At 40.0% G+C, this 20787-nt stretch overlaps 1 protein-coding gene across 2 annotated transcripts in view; it reads left to right on the top strand.

Annotated features, from left to right (window-relative positions):
• The first annotated feature begins 11250 nt into the window (after positions 1–11250).
• LOC124612905 (leucine-rich repeat-containing protein 59-like) overlaps positions 11251–20787 on the top strand; it is an 82873-nt gene continuing 73336 nt past the window's right edge. Inside the window, exon 1 of one of the 2 annotated variants that reach the window (XM_047141377.1) lies at positions 11251–11403. The gene's annotated coding sequence lies outside the window, so the exon portion shown is untranslated. Of the gene's footprint in view, positions 11404–11756; positions 11776–20787 lie in introns of those variants that run through there. The other variant, XM_047141378.1, reaches the window with a different exon arrangement.

Below are 20787 nucleotides of genomic sequence, written 5' to 3'. Positions count from 1 at the left end.
GTAACCTCTGGCGTGCCACGGGGGAGTGTTATGGGACCATTGCTTTTCACAACATATATAAATGACCTAGTAGATAGTGTCGGAAGTTCCATGTGGCTTTTCGCGGATGATGCTGTAGTATACAGAGAAGTTGCAGCATTAGAAAATTGTAGCGAAATGCAGGAAGATCTGCAGCGGATAGGCACTTGGTGCAGGGAGTGGCAACTGACCCTTAACATAGACAAATGTAATGTATTGCGAATACATAGAAAGAAGGATCCTTTATTGTATGATTATGTGATAGCGGAACAAACACTGGTAGCAGTTACTTCTGTAAAATATCTGGGAGTATGCGTGCGGAACTATTTGAAGTGGAATGATCATATAAAATTAATTGTTGGTAAGGTGAGTACCAGGTTGAGGTTCATTGGGAGGGTCCTTAGAAAATGTAGTCCATCAACAAAGGAGGTGGCTTACAAAACACTCGTTTGACCTATACTTGAGTATTGCTCATCAGTGTGGGATCCGTACCAGATCGGGTTGATGGAGGAGATAGAGAAGATCCAAAGAAGAGCGGCGCGTTTCATCACGGGGTTATTTGGTAACTGTGATAGCGTTACGGAGATGTTTAGCAAACTCAAGTGGCAGACTCTGCAAAAGAGGCGCTCTGCATCGCGGTGTAGCTTGCTCACCAGGTTTTGAGAGGGTGCATTTCTGGATGAGGTATCGAATATATTGCTTCCCCCTACTTATACCTCCTGAGGAGATCACGAATGTAAAATTAGAGAGATTCGAGCGCGCACAGAGGCTTTCTGGCAGTCGTTCTTCCCGCGAACCATACGCGACTGGAACAGAAAAGGAGGTAATGACAGTGGCACATAAAGTGCCCTCCGCCACACACAGTTGGGTGGCTTGCGGAGTATAAATGTAGATGTAGATAAATACTAGCAGCAGAGAGCAGACAGAGCAATGCACCAGCACCACCTGATCTGTTATCTGCTGAAATATCATGGGCATTCAATGATCATATTCAGCTGGACACCTGAGGACCTTTCAAACAGCATATACGTTGGGAAACTCTCTGATCACATAAGCATGAATTAAATTACACAGGTATTAAAAAGGAGTTGCTAGTGATTTTTTGGAATTTACTTAAGTTCCAGACTTTGCTTTGGGAATTTAAAATAATTATTTACACTAACTATCAAGCATTAGCATTCCTAATACAAAATAGGTTACTGTACAACGATTTAATGATGTGAGCTCTGTTACTGCAAGAAATTCAGATAGAAATCAATTATATAAAAGTTTCTCAGAATCAAGATCTGGATGTGTTGACAAGATAACCTTTAGGTATGAATGAAACAAAACAGACTGAGGAACCAACTGTTGTCTTTGCAATAAATTTATTGGAGTTAAGTGATAATAATAATGAAATGCAAAATTTAGCTTTAAGGATACAGCAGACACATTAGCAGATGAATATTTTAGTTCTAAGTCTGAGCAGTGCGAACAAGCATAGTTGCTATCAGAGCAAATGATGTTAAGGATGATAATGGATGGTACATTATTCTGGAAATGAAATGCTATGGCATCAAACTGCAAATTATGCTCACCACAAACTGTTGAAGAGGATACGGTCATTTTAAAGTCCTTAAGTGTGTAAGACACATGTGGTCAAATATTATTTTTTCAAAAGCTTAAGTTGCCAAAATAATAAAACTGCTTTCATAATGTGATGTATGTGGTAAGATTAAAGATGATAACAGTCATTTACAATATAATCTACATACAATAATATCAAAAGGCTGACATGATTTGACTGCTGCTGATTTTTTTGCATGTTTAGCTACTGTTCAAGAAGGGGTAACTTAAATCTTTGTACTAATAGAATGTTGGTTAAAATATATAAAACTTTATCCTATTAAAAACCAACTTAGATACAGTAATAAGAGATTATTTTAAAGAGGCAAGCAAGCCTCGTCGTCTACTCGTGGGTAATGGACCACAGTTGAACAGTAATAATTTTAAAGTGTTTTTAGTATGAGGAGGAGTGAGACATGTAGCCTTTCAAAATATATTATTATTTACAGAATATTCTGTGATTGTGCAATGCTGTAATTAGTTAAGTATGTTGAGCTGCATGACAGCTTTTGTATAAGTGGTGAGATCTGTAGTGTAACATGGGATTCCTTGGAATAATATGTTCCAATCTTATACACTTAGAGTGACGATAGATATTCATGAGAGCTGAAAATGTAGTTTAGGTAGTTTTGAAAGGAAAAAGTCCCACTGGGAGTGCTCTCATATTATGCCTGTGCAGATAAAGTGTAAGTCACATCAGCTTCAGACATTGGCAAGGTGCTACATCAAATAAACCTCCCATCTGCTGTGGCGGAAGTCATGTTCTTTGGACCTCACAGGTTGGCAGAGCCTTGGAAGTCAAGGAACAGAGAGATATGCTCAATATAAATGAGCAGAACCAATGAAATAATATCTTGAGAACTTCACTTACTTGCTATCAGTTGCTAATGTCATAGAAAGATATGTGCCTGTTTCATACAGTCTGTCATGACTTACAAGATCTGTTTACCCATCATTGTAACTGAATCTACATATCAAAATCAGTGGGCACAAAACACAGAGTACATACCAATAACGTGTTTACATCACTTAGTAGCTTGGACAGATTACAGCTCTTGTCCAGCACCCATACATTGCAACATCATGAAGAAGTTCATGAGAAAAGTCATGTTGCCCTGCATAGCAGAACCACGCAGTTAATGAATGCCAAGAACGATGACCAGAAATTACTTATCGGTAAACTGACATTCACATTTTATGGCTGGCAGATAGTGCTTGAAGAGCACAACAACACGAGATAACACCATGAAACACTTCAAAGGCAATGAAAATTTACATCAAAACTGGGATCAAATCTAAAGAATCATGCATATCACAATAGCACTATTTTACTGAAATATTAAATTATCAGAGAACTTATGACTGAAGAGTAGTCATAAATAAAATTGTACCTATTGATGAACTGATGCAATTATTGATGTGTAGTGCACATAAATTATTATAAATCCTACGGTATAAACTGATATTTCTTTTTTTTCTAGCATACATATTATTTAGCCACTAAAACTTTAAAAAGTGACAAATATATCAAGATAATCTTTAACGTTTGTCAGAGATACAATTCATAAATTTGTCTTCAAATTGGAATTGTGACATGTATTCACTTAGAGTACTAGATACAACTGACAGCTAACCATTTGCTTGCATAAAAACAGAAAGTTCATTTCATTAAGAAATATTGATGGCCACTATTCCTGTTAGATTTTTATGCCTTCCTGAGGAATAAATCTGGACGTGGGATCATATGTAGTTCTGGTAGCATTTCCAAGAACAAGTGGCTGGCAGCAACCAAGTCTTGAAAGCTCCTTCGAGAATTGGACTCTGGCTTTCTTATAGCAACCACACTGAAATATGATGTAATTTACATCACTAATTGAGATGTAATCTCACAATGGATGATATTATCTTCCTTCAATGTTTGGACTGTACAAGCCGTGGCTGTCTTGGTACGACAGGCTTCAGACTTCTACATCTACATCTATATGGATATTCTGCAAAATCACATGACAGTTCCTGGCAGAATATTCATTGACTAACCCTCACAATAATTCTCTATTATTCCACTTTTGAACAGCATGGAAAAAACAAACATCTCTATCTTTCTGTGTGAGCTCTGATTTCCCTTATTTTAGTATGACGATAGTTTCTCCCTACGTAGGTTGGCATCAACAAAATATTTTTTGCATTTGGAGGAGAAAGTTTGTAATTGAAATTTCATGAGAAGATCCAACTGCAATAAGAAATGCCTTTGTTTTAATGAGGTCTACCCCAAATCACTTATCATGTCCATGACGCTCTCCCCCCTCCCCTTCCTCGATAATACAAAATGTGCTGCTCTCCTTTGAACTTTCTCGATATACTCCATTAATCCTATCTGGTAAGGATACCACACCATGCAGTAGTACTCTAAGAGAAGATGAACAATCATAGTACAGGCAGTCTCTTTAGTAGATCTTTTGCATCTCCTTAGTGGTCTGCCAATAAGATGCAGTCTTTCGTTTGCCTTTCCCACAACATTTTCTGTGTGTTCTTCCCAAATTAAGTTGTTTGCAATTATAATTCCTAGGTGTTTAGTTAAATTTACCACCTTTAGATGTGACTGAATTATTGTGTAATCAAAATTTAATGGATTCCTTTTAGCACTCATGTGGATAACCTCACACTTTTCATTGTTTATGGTCAACTGCCAATTTTCACACCATACAGATATCTTTTCCAAATCTTTTTGCAATTTGTTTTGATCTTCTGATGACTTTACTACATGATAAATGACATCATCATCAGCAAAAAAAAAAAAAAAAAAAAAAAAAAAAAAAAAAAAAAAAAAAAAAAAAAAAAAAAACCTAGGATGGCTGCTCAGATAATCTCCTGAATTGTTTAGATAGATAAGGAACAGCAGAGGGCCTATAGCACTACCTTGGGGAATGCCAGAAATCATCTCTATTTTACTTGGTGACTTTCTGCCAGTTACCACAAATTGTGATGTTGCATAACTTTTACACTTTCTTTTTTGACTTTTGATCCATTCTTCCTGCCATGAATGAATTGCTTGTCATTTTATTTTCAGGAGCTAGTCTAAGTGTCTTAAGTGTGGGAGTTTTATGTTGACAGGTTCCAATTCCTGTAGTTAATAGATTTCAGAATGCTTATTATTACTGCTGATTATTACTGCTTTGGCAATTTTTAGGGAGCTTGCACATTGTACTGCATGCAGAACTACAAATGTTTCAGCAAGACATATGGAAGCATCGCCTGGTAGTTGAAACTTTCTTTCTTCCACAGTTTGTGAACCAAAGAAGGTGCATCTTGTATGAGGGTTTGTATCTATTTTTGAGCCATCCATTTGCATTTGAGTAAATCCTGGCCACTTCTCTACTGGGTATGATGTAACTGATCACTGGCCATATCCTCTTCTGTTGCTGGAACAATTAACATGTTACAGGAATGTATTGAGAAGATGATAAGAGCAACAGTACTGTAAAATGGGGTGAATAGAAACAGCAGGGTCAATAGAAACAAAATTCCATATACACAATTGCTTTGAGTACTATAAGGTTGTACCGGAAATTAATTTTTACTATTATTGTATTTGGGTTGGCAACACTTCATACTAACACGGAAGTTATGTTTTGTTGGGTTGGCAGCATTGTAGGATGATCTTTATTCTTTTGTCTGTGTCAATAGTTTTTAAGTTGTTTTCCTACCTACTTTGAACTTCTCTGGTAAGTAAACATGTATTCTACATATGACAGTTAATGGCATTGTAACTACTAGGTATAACATCTATATAAAACAGTACGGGCCGGTTTTTGTTTCACTTTCAATGAAACCAGGTCTGTGAATTTTTCAGTTTTTTAGGTTATGTTTATAAACTTTGCGGTGTGAATAGAAACATATGAATTCTGGTGTTCTATACACCCAAAATTAGCAAAATCTAAAAAAAATCTATTCGTATTCCATATTAATACTATATAATTCTCTAGTTATGTTACATGCACAACTAACATATCTTCCTTGTTTCAGAGTTGCTTTTCAAATATGCCATGGAAATACAAACCCATCATAGGAGGTGGTTACAAAAAACACAGACCTAATCGTATAAACAATGCCCTCTCTGACATCAAATTGGGGGTTAGCTTATGGAAAGCAGTTGAAAAACATGGGATTCATTTTAACATACTATACAGACACCTAAAAAGAGGCGGCAACATTAAACCTCAGGGTGGACAAACTGCCTTATCTTTTGAAGAAGAGAAGCTGTTTTCGGATGGATTGAAAATATGCAGCCAATGGGAATATCCTATTGTCTTTACAACCTTAAGAGTTCTAGTAAAGGATTCTCTGGACAGTGAGGGAAGGAAGTGAGAAGGTTTATGAATAATCTCCCTGGTAGTGATATTGTGGAGTCATTTATGAGGTGACACAAAGATCAATTAGCACTGTGAGTGTGCCAAAACATAAAATGCTCCAGAGCTGGCGTTACACTAGAAACTATCAACAGTTACTTCAATGAACTGTCAAAAGAATTGGAAAATGTGCTGCTGTTTAATATAATAAACTATGATGAGACAGACCTTACAGATGATCCAGGTAGTCACACGGAGGAGAACTAAATATCCCAAAAGGGTCATGAACTCCTCAAAGGCTTCAATCTCCATTATGTTTGCAGCTGCTGCAGATGGAACTATACTGTCCCCTTATGTTGTGTATAAGGCTTTGTATTTGTATCGAAGCTGGACTGAAGGTGGGCCAAAATATGCAAGATACAATTGGACAAAATCTGGCTGGTTCGATTCATTCTGCTTCAACAATTGGGTTCTTACAGTTGCTGTCCCATACCTGAAAAAGCTGGAAGGTAAGAAATTTCTCATTGGAGACAATTTATCTTTGCATCTGTCCATAGAATCAGTTAAGTTGTGTCAGGACAATGGCATAAGATTTATATTCCTACCAGCAAATTCAACACACCCTACACAACCACTGGATGTAGCATTTTTTTGGCCTCTTAAAACCATTTGGCGCCAAATATTAGAAGAATGGAAGAAAGGTCCAGGAAGAAATTAGGCTATGGTTCCTAAGGATAAATTTCCTCCACTTTTGAAAAACCTGTGTGACTCCTTGAAGGAAAAAAATGTTACTGCAGGTTTTAGGAAGTGTGGGATTGTGCCTCTAGACTGTAATAAAGTGTTGTTAATGCTCCCACGTACTGGTACTGGTAGACCAGTAAATGAAAACCAGGTTGGATTAATAGAAGAGATAGACATGATCCAGCGAAAAGCAGCGCGATTCGTCATAGGGACATTTAGTCAGCGCGAGAGCGTTACGGAGATGCTGAACAAGCTCCAGTGGCGGACACTTCAAGAAAGGCGTTACGCAATACGGAGAGGTTTATTATCGAAATTACGAGAGAGCACATTCCGGGAAGAGATGGGCAACATATTACTACCGCCCACATATATCTCGCGTAATGATCACAACGAAAAGATCCGAGAAATTAGAGCAAATACGGAGACTTACAAGCAGTCGTTCTTTCCACGCACAATTCGTGAATGGAACAGGGAAGGGGGGATCAGATAGTGGTACAATAAGTACCCTCCGCCACACACCGTAAGGTGGCTCGCGGAGTATAGATGTAGATGTAGATGTAGATAAGAAAAATCTTGAAGAATCCACTAATGCTGTTGACAACAGTTTCAAAGAACTCTTCCAGAGTCTTAGACAAGACCAGACTCCTAAACAAAGGAGAAAAAGGACAAAAGTTAATGTCCAACCTGGCAGAAGTGTTAGTGTTGATGACTTTGAGACATGGATGGGGAAGATGTAACCCCAAATTCAACACTTTACAGTGATCCGAGCCCTTGCACATCCAAACAAGCCAAGACGACAACAAAAATACCAAGAAAAAAAGAAAACATCTTGATTCATCATCAGAGGGTGAAGATGCATACTCAGTGCAGGACAGTGATGAAGATTTGATTTTGCCCTCTTCTGATTTTTCAGATCGAGATGAAAATACTGGTCTCTACATAAGCCAAGGTGAGCATATGGTGGTCAAAGTATATAGTAAAACATCATCTTTTTGATGTTATTTTTGCAAAGATAATTACCTTTTTGACAATGGTTTTGTTGGAACATTTTTAAAGAGAGTTCCTCAAAACAAAAAGTTCACAATTCACTGATGAAGAATTTTTTGTCTCAAGAAACAATGTCGTCCTAAAATTGGCGTTGCCGGTTCTCAGTTCAAGTGCTCGTTTCAAAGACATGCTATATTTTGAGAATGATCTGTCTGATTTAACAATTTATTAACAATACAGTACCAGACTCATGGTAAACAGTTGTATTCTGTTTGTTCACCTTAAGTTTGAATAGATTAGCCATGTGACACAAACATATTTGTATATTTTACTTACTTTAAAAATAAATAAACCATTATCTTTTGAAATAAATGTTTATCTGTTTATTTTATAATGGAAAAAATATAATTCATAGCTTTTATCAACCTCTCTTTGCTTTTAAAAGAAATGAAAATAGTTTTATAACACTGTTTCTATTCATCCTTATCTGCGGGGTGATTGGAAACACCACGATTAAATTTTTTTAACTTATTGAAAGAAAATAATTTGATAATAATATCATAAGCTGATAAGAGCAATACAGATGCATATTTTGGGTAGTATTTTTTTTTTGTTTAAACTTGAGAAACAATAAATAAATTTTTCAAACAAAGTTCAAATTTGTTGCTATTCACCCTATTTTACAGTAGTTATACAGCAACACTGTTAGTACCACTTGTAGAGAAGGAGCTGTGATCTAGTCAGATTTCTATTATTTGCGATTTGAGACAGTGCATCAGATTTCCTAATCAGTGAATGAGTAGTATCTGCTATTCTTTGTAAAATATAATGATAACATAGTATTGTATGTATAAGGCATCTTAGTTGCTTCCAAGAGAAAGTTGTTGGTGAGGAAGGAAAGTATAGCTCTGAGGCAGATGCCTACGAATTTTTTGTGTAGTCTGTCCAGCAGTACTAGAACTTTTTAGCAGCATTGTGATAGAGCATGCATCGGTGATATAAACAAAACCGTATCAACGTACAGTATAAAGTAAGCAAAATGTTGGGGAGAGCCCTCCTATCACACTCTTCTCACCGAGCTGGTGAGGTTCATCGCTTTTTCACCCGTACAGATGACAGTTTGTATACGAGATCTCCAATTTATTCTGGAATGAAAAAGAATGCCAAAAATCTAGCCTTGGATTTTATTCATATTTCATGAGTGGGGAAGTCTTACAGCCAAACAGTCTGGTATAGCTCATTTTGTGAACAGGAAAAATTACAGATTTTTTTTGGAGAGATCTGCCCGAGATCTGCCTAGGTACACACACACACACACACACACACACACACACACACACACACACACACACACACAAAGACATAGGGGAAAACCAAAAATACATTAATTTTCAAAGAAAACTTAGTCCTAGAGTGTATACTGTACATAATTATACAGTCGTATCACTTACTATGAAACATGTCCCTAATTTTTATCTGTCCCAATGACGATTGCATGATGGTGGCATGCTTTATGACACAGCTGCTTTACAAGCATTACATCAGTACTACATGTATCTGGTTGTTGCATAATGTACTCCAGGAAGACCTTGGCAGCTTCAACACCATTAGTGTGAGAAATCTTTATGCTCTCTCCTCCTGTGTCCTCTTCTTCATCACTTCCATAATTATTTTCTTGCACACTTTTGATTATTTCTTCATCTGTTAAAAGTTTGGTGCTTGTCACAGTTTTCCTCATTCAGCCTCTTAGTAACATCTTCATCATCAACTTCTTCTCCTCCTGGAAGGTTGTGGAACACGTCACTGTACAAAGTATTTGATAAATCCGAATTGGCTGGCTCATTGCTATCACTCACTACTGGATCCAACTCAGCATCAAAATTGATGGCGAGCTCTTCATTGTGATAGTGCTCTCCACTTTATCCCATAGTTCGCTTTCAGCGTAGTCTCGATAGAGTTGTTTTCACTTTTGTTCAGCAAAGGAGACGAGAAGTGAATGTCAATAATGACATTTAATTGATTCCAAAAATCACTGGTCCATGGGCTGAATTAGGGCTGTCACCTTGGGTGGGAGAGAGTGCCTGAATACCATAGGACTTTAGAGAAAGATCTGAAGGATGACTGGGAGCATTGCCAATTAGAAGAATAGCTTTCAGTGGAAGCTTTCTCTTCTTTAGCTCTTTTCTCACTGCTGGTACAAACGTTTCATGTAACCACCGAAAGAATATTTGTCTGTCCATCCACGCTTTCTTCTGAGCGCAATACTGCACTGGTAGACTATTTGTCTGTGTGTTTAAAACAACGTGGATGTTGGGATTTTCAAACCAACGTAAGTGGTAGGTAATGATTTCCATTTGCATTAGAACACGCCACACTGTTTTTGCTTCTTGTAACCACGAGCTTCCTTCTCGTTCTTGGCAGCTAACGTTTTTGAAGGAATTCGTTAGCTCAGCGACTTTCCCCGATGACTGTCAGCTGCCGAATGCTATGTCGTTTTTTCCAGTTTGATAGCCAACCTTCGCTTGCTGCCAACAAGTTACTACCGCCAAGTTGTTTGCTAAATGCAGCTGCTTTTTCCTTTATAATCGGGCCACTGACTGGAATTCCTTTACTGCGTTGTTGTATGAACCATCTATAAACAGCTACGTCCAGTTCTTCATTCTCATTCTTTCACATAACCTTTCGTTTTCCCTACTCACTATCCATTTGTGTTGAGTACTGTCGAATAAGATGTTCTTACTTTTTGATGTTATATATAGTTGCTCGTCCAACATTGAACTCAGCAGCAATGGCTTTCTGCGAAGAACCTCGATATAACTTATCTAAAATTTCGAGTCTCTGCTTGAGAACCATGCGAGGTGGCGCAGTGGTTAGCACACTGGATTCGCATCCGGGAGGACGACGGTTTAATCCCGCGTCCGGGCATCCTGGTTAAGGTTTTCCGTGATTTTCCTAAATCGCTCCAGGCAAATGCCGGGCACGGTCGAGTTCCTTCCTCGTCCTTCCCTAATCCGATGAGATCGATGACCTCGCTGTTTGGTCTCTTCCCCTAAACAATCTAATCCAATCTGCTTGAGATCTAGCGTAACGTGTTTCCATTTAGAAGACATGATTCCGAACTGTTAAGAAAGCTACAATTTGAAATACAGTATATGAAGAACTGTTTAACTAAGCATTGTTGTGCACGATAATTCATTGTGTTAGTGTTTTGTGATGTGCGCCGTGTTATTGAGGGGGCGGACTACTGAGGACCAGATTAGCGACAACCTAGTGTAATTCCGTAATTCTTAAGTGAACTCCACTTAGTCAGAGATTGCGAGTAAAATGAATTTCACATTTAGTTTTACCATGCTACGAAACGCTTTTACACAATACCGTAATAGACAGACTAGTTAGCCCATTTATAGCTTGTGAAATGTTCTGTTGTCTATTTTCACTCCATTCAAGTATTTACTTTTTTATGTTTGGTGTAGTCATTACCTCAAATTTTTGTATTATCTTTTTCACTTACATCTACACAATAATAAGAACTCTCTTGTTAAAAACAAGTACAATAATATTGCTTGATATAAGACATAATTGTGAAATTAACTGTCTGGAAGCTTAAAAAGGGTAGGGTCAATATCTCTGTGTGTGTTGACGGCGTGTACCACTGAACAACAGACACGTAGCTTTGGAAGTGTCAAGTTGGACGGTGTATCAGTGCGTAAGTTTGTTGATTTCTAATAAATTACTTAGAGATAGTGTGTTCAACCGTGTACTTTTGCGACATGTGCACAAAATTAACTCATGAAACGTTGTTTAAAGAGTGTATTCATGTATTGACGTAAAGAGAGCTAAAAAAATTGTTAATCTCTTATTAGCTATATTTTGTGCGTGTAATTATTTTGTCATGCTATTTTTACCTGCAAATTTGTTTATAGTACCGTGTGCAGAACTAATACACGAAGTCCAAAAGAACTGAACTGAAGCTTTGTCTCCGTCCCAATCTCACCGACAAAATGTCGAAGAAAGTGCTCAGATTGTTTATATTTGTCTCTCGAAAATGCCGCATGAATAGTGTGAATATGCGATACAGGTGATGTCCGTTAATTAAAAAAACATACCGGTGTACGAGCGAATTAGCAAAAATGAAAGAAAATAGTTTGGGGGGACGATATTCGAACCAGCCAGCTGGCAACTGTATTCAGCATGATTAGCAGAATATTCCGCATCTATATAACATCTCGGTGTGACCAGAATAAGTGAAACTTGTGGACTTAGTGTTCAATATGAAAATGGGGCAACACACAAATCACCCACGAAATCCTATGAAGAGTCTTTGAAATACGTTTGTAGGTTGAGCCACCAAAATAATTACACTTAAACTGTCAGATATTGGCATAATTATAAATACTAAAGTATTTCAATATACAATGAATACCCTGACAATTATATTTTTATACTGTTATATTTTTGCCCACAAAACTGTTGGAGATTTTGAGCGTCTTTATTTTTTTGTGTAAGGGCTTCCTAATTTACTTTAGATCTAGTGCTATGGGATTTACAATTCTATTCACCACACATTTTGGAGTGGTTTTGATAGAGTTAGTATATTCAGGGAACGATACTCATCCATGAGGAATGTCTATTTTATTGCGTACATTTTTCACATGTTATTGATCTAAAGAATATTGGTACGAAACAACCTATATGGAATATAACTGGAAAAGCCCAAATATGACAGCCTAAGATAACAGGCGTAAACCATATTATAGCATAGTCATGAACTACCAGAATAGTAGTAAGGTACTGTCATCCGTAAGTTACATTTATTTCAAGTGTCTGTGAATTTCGCAAAGATTGCCCATATGTTATTCATAGACAGTGTATTGTTTCTGTTCTACAAAAGCAGAATAGGTTTCCTGTTGAGTAGTGAACTGAAATTTCTGAAGTTACCAAACTGCTGCCAAATATTGCGTATACACGTAGCAAGTGAGCTAGAGACGGAAGTACTTGTTTGATAGCAATAGTGAAACACTACATTGGCCTCACTGAGAATAAACTAGTATGAAAAACAGATGTTAACTGACTTCAACTGAAGGTCTGTATTTGTGACAAAAATAATGAATCTGCTCAAATAAGTCATCATTTAAAATCCACTACTAAATTGATTTCCAATTTTTTTTTTTTCCTCTCTCTATGTATAACCTTCCTTTTTCTAAGATGCTGGAATTGTTGCTTATTTTGCTCATATATCATATCTCCAAATCTAAAATAAAATTTCATGATCTGTATTTCTGTGTGTTAATAAATCTGTTTCCTTCTAGCTTTCTTTATATTTTACTGCTACTCTTAAGGTCTATCGTTCTTGGCAATTCGAGAGAGATTTAGGTTTGTCATAAGGTGAATATTTTCATTATTGTTTGATAACTTTATCTGTTTCAGTTTGGCCCTTGTATGACTACATTTTCTGTTTTAACTTTATTTTTATTTGTTTATTTGTTTTCTTCTGAAACAATGTGTTCTTTCCATCTGCACTGTGTGGTGGCTTGCAGAGAGTGTGTGTTGTTCAAACTTTTTGTTGACATACTTGTTATTGTCAGCAACTTGTGCTAAATAATTACATCTGTCATTCCTGGTATTATAGGCAAATTTCACATAGAATTTTTTGTTTAGATTTTATGTTATTAAAATCCCCTATTACCATCTTTTCATGCAATGTGCTTTATCAGTTGCCAAGATTATAAATATCATTCACATAGTTCATTAGTATTCAGCTGTTTTGGAAAACTGCCATGTTCAACACCAAGTAGGTGGGCTTTCTAATTCAAGTTTATTTTCAAGTATTGTCAGTCAACAGGATATGCATCTCCACTGAGGTTTTTTTTATGGATGTAGACTAAATGATATCATTTTATATGTGCTGGTAGACATAATGGTCAAGAAGCTTAGGCTTTTGAAACAATTGAAATGGCCATTTTCATAAATGAATTAATTGCTTTTTTGTATAAACTACTTTTGTTGCTATAAGGTTTCTAATATACTTTTTACAGAAGCTGTTTGTCTGCACAATGTAATAACTGCTTCATAACGAATATGCGTCAGCTTGGTTTTCAGCAGACTGTGTAAATACATTATTTCCATTTCATTTATACTGTTGGCGCTTTGTAATCCAGTAGCTTGTACTTCCTTCAGCCTTGTGAAAAAAAGTGGGGTGGGGGTGTGGTAGGGACACACTATGTAACTCTTACTAGTAACCATAATTGCATTTAATGTATATTTCATGTTGTGCGGAAATAAATTATGTTGAGATGTTTAAAGACAGTCAGCAGGGGTCCACACAACTCTCTCATGTGTACATGTGTTATAAATGTGGGGTACCAAGGTTAGTTTCTTGGACTTCATTTCCAGTCTTTCGGACTCTTATTTAGCCAGTGTTATGTCTATGCTGACCTGGCTGTTTTTTTGAAAACTGTGATAGTAATAATGTGAGTCATTTGAAGAAAGATCCTTAGAAGGCACTATATCCTTGATGTATGATAACAAACTAGTAAAATAAATTGACAATTACTCCTGCCAAACAGCCAAAGCAGTATCCAATCCATTGTGGTTCATCATATATACTCTTCACCTTAGCCCTCTGACAATGCACAAAATAGGTGGAACCATAGAAAATACATCACAAGGAAAAATGATTAAACCAAGCAATGGCAATTTAGAACTGGCTGTACCAATGCTTGGAAGAAGGAAAAAAAGTTAATGCCAAGACTGATAATGTCTCAGCCACTCCTTGGCATAAGGGAAAGGCTGGGAAAGAAGGAATCAAACAATTTACCCAGTACTTAGTTTGCACTAGGACAGATAGTAGTTCCTTCACAACTATGAAACCTATATTTTTTGTTCTGCACTTTCAATATAAGCGTAGCACCCTACCCTGAAAAAAATATGAAATGAACTCTTATTAATTAAAGCAGTAGCTGAAACATGATCTCAAGCACTCTGAGCCTGTAACTAGCTAGACAATATCCCCATCATTAATACCCCAAACAAAAGCTTTAATATGAAACAGGGCATTATCTTTCACAGAGATGTAAAACTCCAATCTGAGAAAGATATCAGAGTGAATGTGGATGTTTTTGGCATTAATTTTGTATGAGGCATGCAGAAAGGGTCAAAGGAAAACAAAGGTGACAGGTGGCTTCATAATGACACTCGGAGCACATGTGTTACTGAAAAAAGTAAGTCGTGGTATATGAATGTGACATTAAACCTTACTTTCCCTGCACCCATAAACTGTATCCTATACTTCCGCTTTGGTTGCATATCATCCTATCATATTTCAGTAGCCATCTGTGAAACTGTGATGGAACTCCACTAAAAGATCACTCTTTTGAACAATCTACACTGAGCTTAAGCTGCTAGGACGGTTGCCCTCTGTGGTGGCAAGATCCGCCAGTTAAAGAAATGAAAAGATGTCACTGATATAAGACATTCAATGAAGTACGATACTTCAAAACGTGAAAAAAAATATGAATGACTCCGTGCAGTGGATGTGGCCACAAATTTTGCTAGGACCTCCTCTGTTCAAGGTTATTATCAACTTCCTAAATTAGTAAACAGTTAAAGTGCGAAGTTACACCTTCCCTTGAATGCCGCCCGTATAGTGTCAGTGGATACCTTCCTGCTGATACAGCCAGAGGCACTCCATCCTTTTCTTGCATCCCTGGAGGGGAGGTTTGCTGCCCCCCCCCCTTTCCCGCCCCCTTCCCCAAGGACATGCTCCTGTATTTTAACTGACCCACAGGCAAATAATGATCAGTGGGACGAAACAGTAAGAGCATCAGACTGTAGAATGGTCAGAGCATCCTCTTGCCCTGATGTAGAACATGGAGAAACCCCAACAACATTAAAATCTTCTAAAAAAGGAACAAGAAAATATTTAAATAAAAAGCTCTTTGTTGGTACTGCTTGATCCTGATTCTTCCGCTGCAGCATAACTACATACTGAAATGGATATTACACCATAGAGGAAGCTGGAAAGGACCAGTGACAAGCAGCCTTTAAGTTCTACTGCCCAGCACCTCCAATTTTAATGTGTGAACAACAGAATTTTATGATTATTGCCGACACCTGACTCAGTTCAAGCAGTTGATGTCCCTCTCCACCACAGTATGTGTTGCACTGCGGGACTCGTAGTTGTTGGGAGGTCACCTGCCCAGTCAGAAACTCCTACATTTTTAGGAACAGTCAAACCCAAGCAAGGCATTTGCACAGTGGTACAATTGTCCACATTTAGCAAACAAGTGATACCATATACAACACTCAAAGCTGTACCCATTAGCATTCAGTTGTCCACCCTGTTAATGAATTTTTTCAACCTATTCCTCCTCCTAGGTCAAGAGATATCCTATCAGGAAATGAAAGAACTATTATATAAGTCACCCCTCCCCTTCATCCCATTGGGCAATTTCAATTGTGTCAATTATCTGTGAGCTAGAGAATGAACAAATAATAGAGGTCAACTAGTCAGAGTTCCTTGTGAATTTTAATCTTTGTCTAATGAGTACAGGGACCCCAGTACACTTTATAACACCCAAAGTACCTTTTCTACTATCAGCTTAATGATCTGAAGTCCTAGTCCTGCATCTAGGATGTAATGACAATTCCACACTTGTTTATGAAACATAGATTGTTATCAGTTATTTTATTGGTAGCGCATTCGGGACCCATGACGATCTACCAAGATGCTCCATATGAAAAGCCAATTGGGAAGCATACTCCTCTGAGGCATATGACACACACACTTCCCAAGGAAAGGTCAGGGACAGGTTACTGCAAGAAACAACACATGAGACTGCCTACACAGCATGTAATGCGATTTCCTGCTCTTCCAGACAATCTTGATGCAAGTCCATACCATGACGATATCAAGAAATAGTGCAGGCTGTCAGAAAGCAGTGAAGGGCCTCACAGTGATATTCCTGTGCTAATCATCTACTTTTATATAAATGACTAGGAGCAAAGTCATGTTGTTTAAACAAATAATGGAGGGGTATTGTTGGGAATAAAATTGCTTCCACAAATGCACTTACAACAGATGCCCAGGTGTGGGCAAAAGTTTGATATGTCAACAGATATGCATTCCTAGCTGGAATAACTGAAGTCTTTGACAATTACTTCATACCTATTCTTCTTACTTAGCCACATTACTGATTATACATTAAGCTGAAATATCAGCCACAAACACTTTTGACCCAGCCTGTCTCCCATACGGGTCCAAGGGTAAGAATAGGCCCGAGGTATTCCTGCCTGTTGTAAGAGGCGACTAAAAGGAATCTCACATGTTGTGGCCTTTATGTGATGGTCCCCTGTAGGGTTTGACCTCCATTTTTCAAAATTTTCCTGAAGAGCAAACCAGTTGGGGAAGGGTGCCTTACATGATGCATTGTGTCCATTGTGCATTGAGATCTTTAACCCACTTTCTCGTCGTCGTATTGCAGTCCCGCCCATTCTCCATCTCTTGGGCAAGGACACCTTCCTGGGTGCAATTTCCACCATGCACTATGCAGTGTCACTCTCTGTGCCGACGATGACCTTGTATCCAGCACAGTAGCCAGTCCGTTGTGGTGGGGCTGCCATGTACCCTGTTGGTTGTAGCACCCTGACAACACAGGGATCACTCTGCTGATGCCTGCACCGTTAACTCCCCACGTGTGCCAAGGAGTAGATGCCCGTCTCCCTGGGGCATTGGGACTCCTGGCAATGGCCATCCTGCCAGGTGGCCTTTGCTGCGGTTGGGTGGTGCCCGCAGGGAGGGCCCCTGGTCGGAATGGGTGGCATCAGGGTGGGTGACATGCCATGAAGCGTACTATGTCATTTCTTGCTGGTGGTCCACTGCCAGCATTCTCTAAGTGAGCAAAGTCTAACTTTAATGCTAAGAAATATGACCCCAAGTAGTTCCCCTCCCTGGCCACACCATGGGAGGAATGCCAGGCTAAGGATGACAGTGAAGCTTATTCGCCCCGGTACCTCGTATGTACAAGAGTTGATGGGATTCTTTCACATCCATGAAGCCTCAGTTTTTTGTGGAGAATTTGGAGGACGAGTTTGGGAAGGTGGAGGGCTTGTTCAAAATGCGCTCTGTGTCAGTTTTGATAAAAACAGCATCCTCTGCCCAGTCACGGGCATTACTTGCTTGTGGCAAGTTGGGGGATGTTTCTGTTCTCTTACCGTCACACCTCATAAGAGCTTAAATATGGTCCAGGATATTATATTCCACAGGGACCTTCTTCTGCAGTCTGACGACGAGCTGTGCACCAATTTAGAGCAACGAGGTGTTCATTTCATGTGGCGCGTCCATCGGGGATAACCAGGTTGCCACCGGTGCCTTCATCTTGGCCTTCGAGAGTGACACATTGCCCAAGAAGGTCAAGGTGATGGTCTGCCGCTGTGACGTCAAGCCATATATCCCTCCCCTGGTGTGGTGCTTTAAGTGCTGGAAAATTGGCCATATGTCTTCCCACTGTTCTTCCAGTCACACCTGTCGAGATTGTGGACGTCCATTGCATCCCAATACTCCATGCGCCCCACCTCCCATCTGTGTCAGCTGTGGAGAGCATCATCCACCTTGCTCGCCAGACTGCAGGATTTTACAGTAAGAGAGGAAAACCATAGAATATAAGACCCTGGACCGACTGACCTACACTGAGGCTCAGAGGAAATTTGAGTGCCTACGTCCTCATACGCCACTGCTACAAGAACAGTTCTCGCACCCATCAGTTCCTGAAATTCCTTTCGCCTCTCAGAACTGGGAGACTACACCTGCCACCTTGATGGTGGGGTCCTCTTCCCTCTCTGTTGCTCCTGCACCACCTACTTTGGGAGCAACACCCCCCCCCCCCCCCCTCCTCCTCCCCAACCATCAGGGATTTCAGTTCTCACTTCTGAGCCAGAGAAGCGTGAGGCTTCTTCAGTTCCTCTTGCTAGGAAGGGGTCCCTTGGATCACTCCCTTCCCAGGTTTCTGCTAGTGGGAAAGATGACACCTGCCAGTGGCTGAAGAGCCCAGAAGCAGCTGGTCATTCTCAGCCTTGGAGACTGATTAGTGATTCAGTGAAGTTGTCCCAGCCAGGGAAACACAAGGAACAGCGCGAGAAATTGAAAAAGAAGACCCCCTAAGAACAAGGAACTTGTGGTGGCACCCACACCACTGCTACATAAAAGTTCTGCATCTGAGGATGGGGTGAAGATTATGGCGTCCCCTGAGGATCTTGCTGGACCCTCAGACACAACAGATATAGACTGCTCAGGCAAAACGTTGGTGGCAGCAGGTGACTCTGAGGTGTAAAACTGCCTCATTGAATGTTCCGTCCCTTTCCAGTCTCACAATGTCATCCTCCAGTGGAATTGCGGCAGTTTATTCCACCATCTGGTTGAGCTACGGCAGCTGTTAAGCTTTACACCTGACTTCTGCATTGCCCTCCAGTAAACCTGGTTTTGGCAGTGCAGACCCCTGCCGTCCGCAGCTATAAGGGATATCACAGGAACCGTAGCGACTGTAATCGAGTGTCAGGTGGATTTTGTGTTTATGTGCTAAACTCAGTCTGTAGGGAACCTGTGCCCCTTCAAACCCCTCTTGAAGCTGTGGCTGTTAGAATACGAACGACTCAGGAAATAATTGTCTGCAGTGTATATCTTCCTGCAGGTGGTGCAGTACCCCTGAATGTATTAGCTGCACTGACTGATCAGCCCCCTAAACCTTTCCTACTTTTCAGAGATTTTAACGCACATAACCCCTTGTGGGGTGACGCTGTGCTTACTGGCCAAGGCAAAGATGTCGAAACTTTACTGTCTCAGTTCGACCTCTACTTCTTAAATACTGGGGCCGCCACACATTTCAGTGTTGCCCGAGGTAGTTACTCAGCCATAGATTTATCAATTTGCAGCCAAGGATTTCTCCCATCTATCCACTGGAGATCACATGACGACCTGTGTGGTAGTGACCACTTCCCCATCTTCCTGTCACTGCCCTGGCGTCAGGCCCATGGAGGCCTGCCCAGATGGGCTTTAAACAAGGCAGACTGGAAAACTTTCACCTCTGATGTCACCGTTGACTCTGCCCCTCATGGTAACATCAATGTGATGGTTGAGCAGGTGACTACCACAATCGTTTCTGCAGCAGAAAGCACGATCCCTTGCTCTTTAGGGTGCCCCCGGCGAAAGATAGTTCCTTGGTGGTTGCGGAAGTCGCTGAGGCAATAATAGAGCGATGGCGAGCTCTACAGCAGCATAAGCGACACCTTTCCTAGAGCATCTGGTAGTCTTTTAGCGGCTCCGTGCCCATGTAAGCCAGCTTATAAAACAACGGAAACAGGAGTGTTGGGAGAGGTACGTGTCAACCATTGGGTGCCATACATCACCTTCCCAAGTCGGGATGAAGTTCAGACGTCTTTTTGGGTATCAGACCCCAACTGGTGTCCCTGGCATTTCCATCAATGGCGTGGTATGTACCGATGCAAACACGATTGCCGAGCACTGTGCTGAGCATTATGCTCTAGCCTCTGCGTTGGAGAAATACCCCCAAGACTTTCACGCCCACAGACGGGAGAAGGAAAGGAAATTCCTCTCGTTGACTACCCACCACAGTGAACTCCATAACGTCCCATTTATGGAGTGGGAGCTCCTCAGCGCATTTGTACATTGCCCTGACACAGCTCCTGGGCCGGATCAGATCCACAGTCAGATGATTAAACATCTCTCGTCTGACTACAAGTGCCATCTCCTCGTCATCTTCAACCAGATTCGGTGCGATGACGTCTTTCCATCTCAATGGTGGGAGAGCACTATTGTTCTGGTGCTCAAACCTGGCAAAAACCCACTTGATGTGGATAGCTATCGGCCCATGAGCCTCACCAACGTTGTTTATAAGCTGCTGGAACATATGGTGTGCCGACGGTTGGGAGTCACGTGGCCTACTGGCTCCATGTCAGGGTGGCTTCTGCCAGGGGCGCTCTACCACTGTCCCTCGAGTCTGCCATCCGAACAGCCTTTTCCAGGTGCCAACACCTCATTGCCGTCTTTTCTGATCCATGCAAAGCATATGACATGACC

Source organism: Schistocerca americana, chromosome 4, assembly GCF_021461395.2.
Source record: "Schistocerca americana isolate TAMUIC-IGC-003095 chromosome 4, iqSchAmer2.1, whole genome shotgun sequence".
Lineage (NCBI taxonomy): Eukaryota > Metazoa > Arthropoda > Insecta > Orthoptera > Acrididae > Schistocerca > Schistocerca americana.
This window is presented reverse-complemented; position numbering and strand designations above follow the sequence as displayed.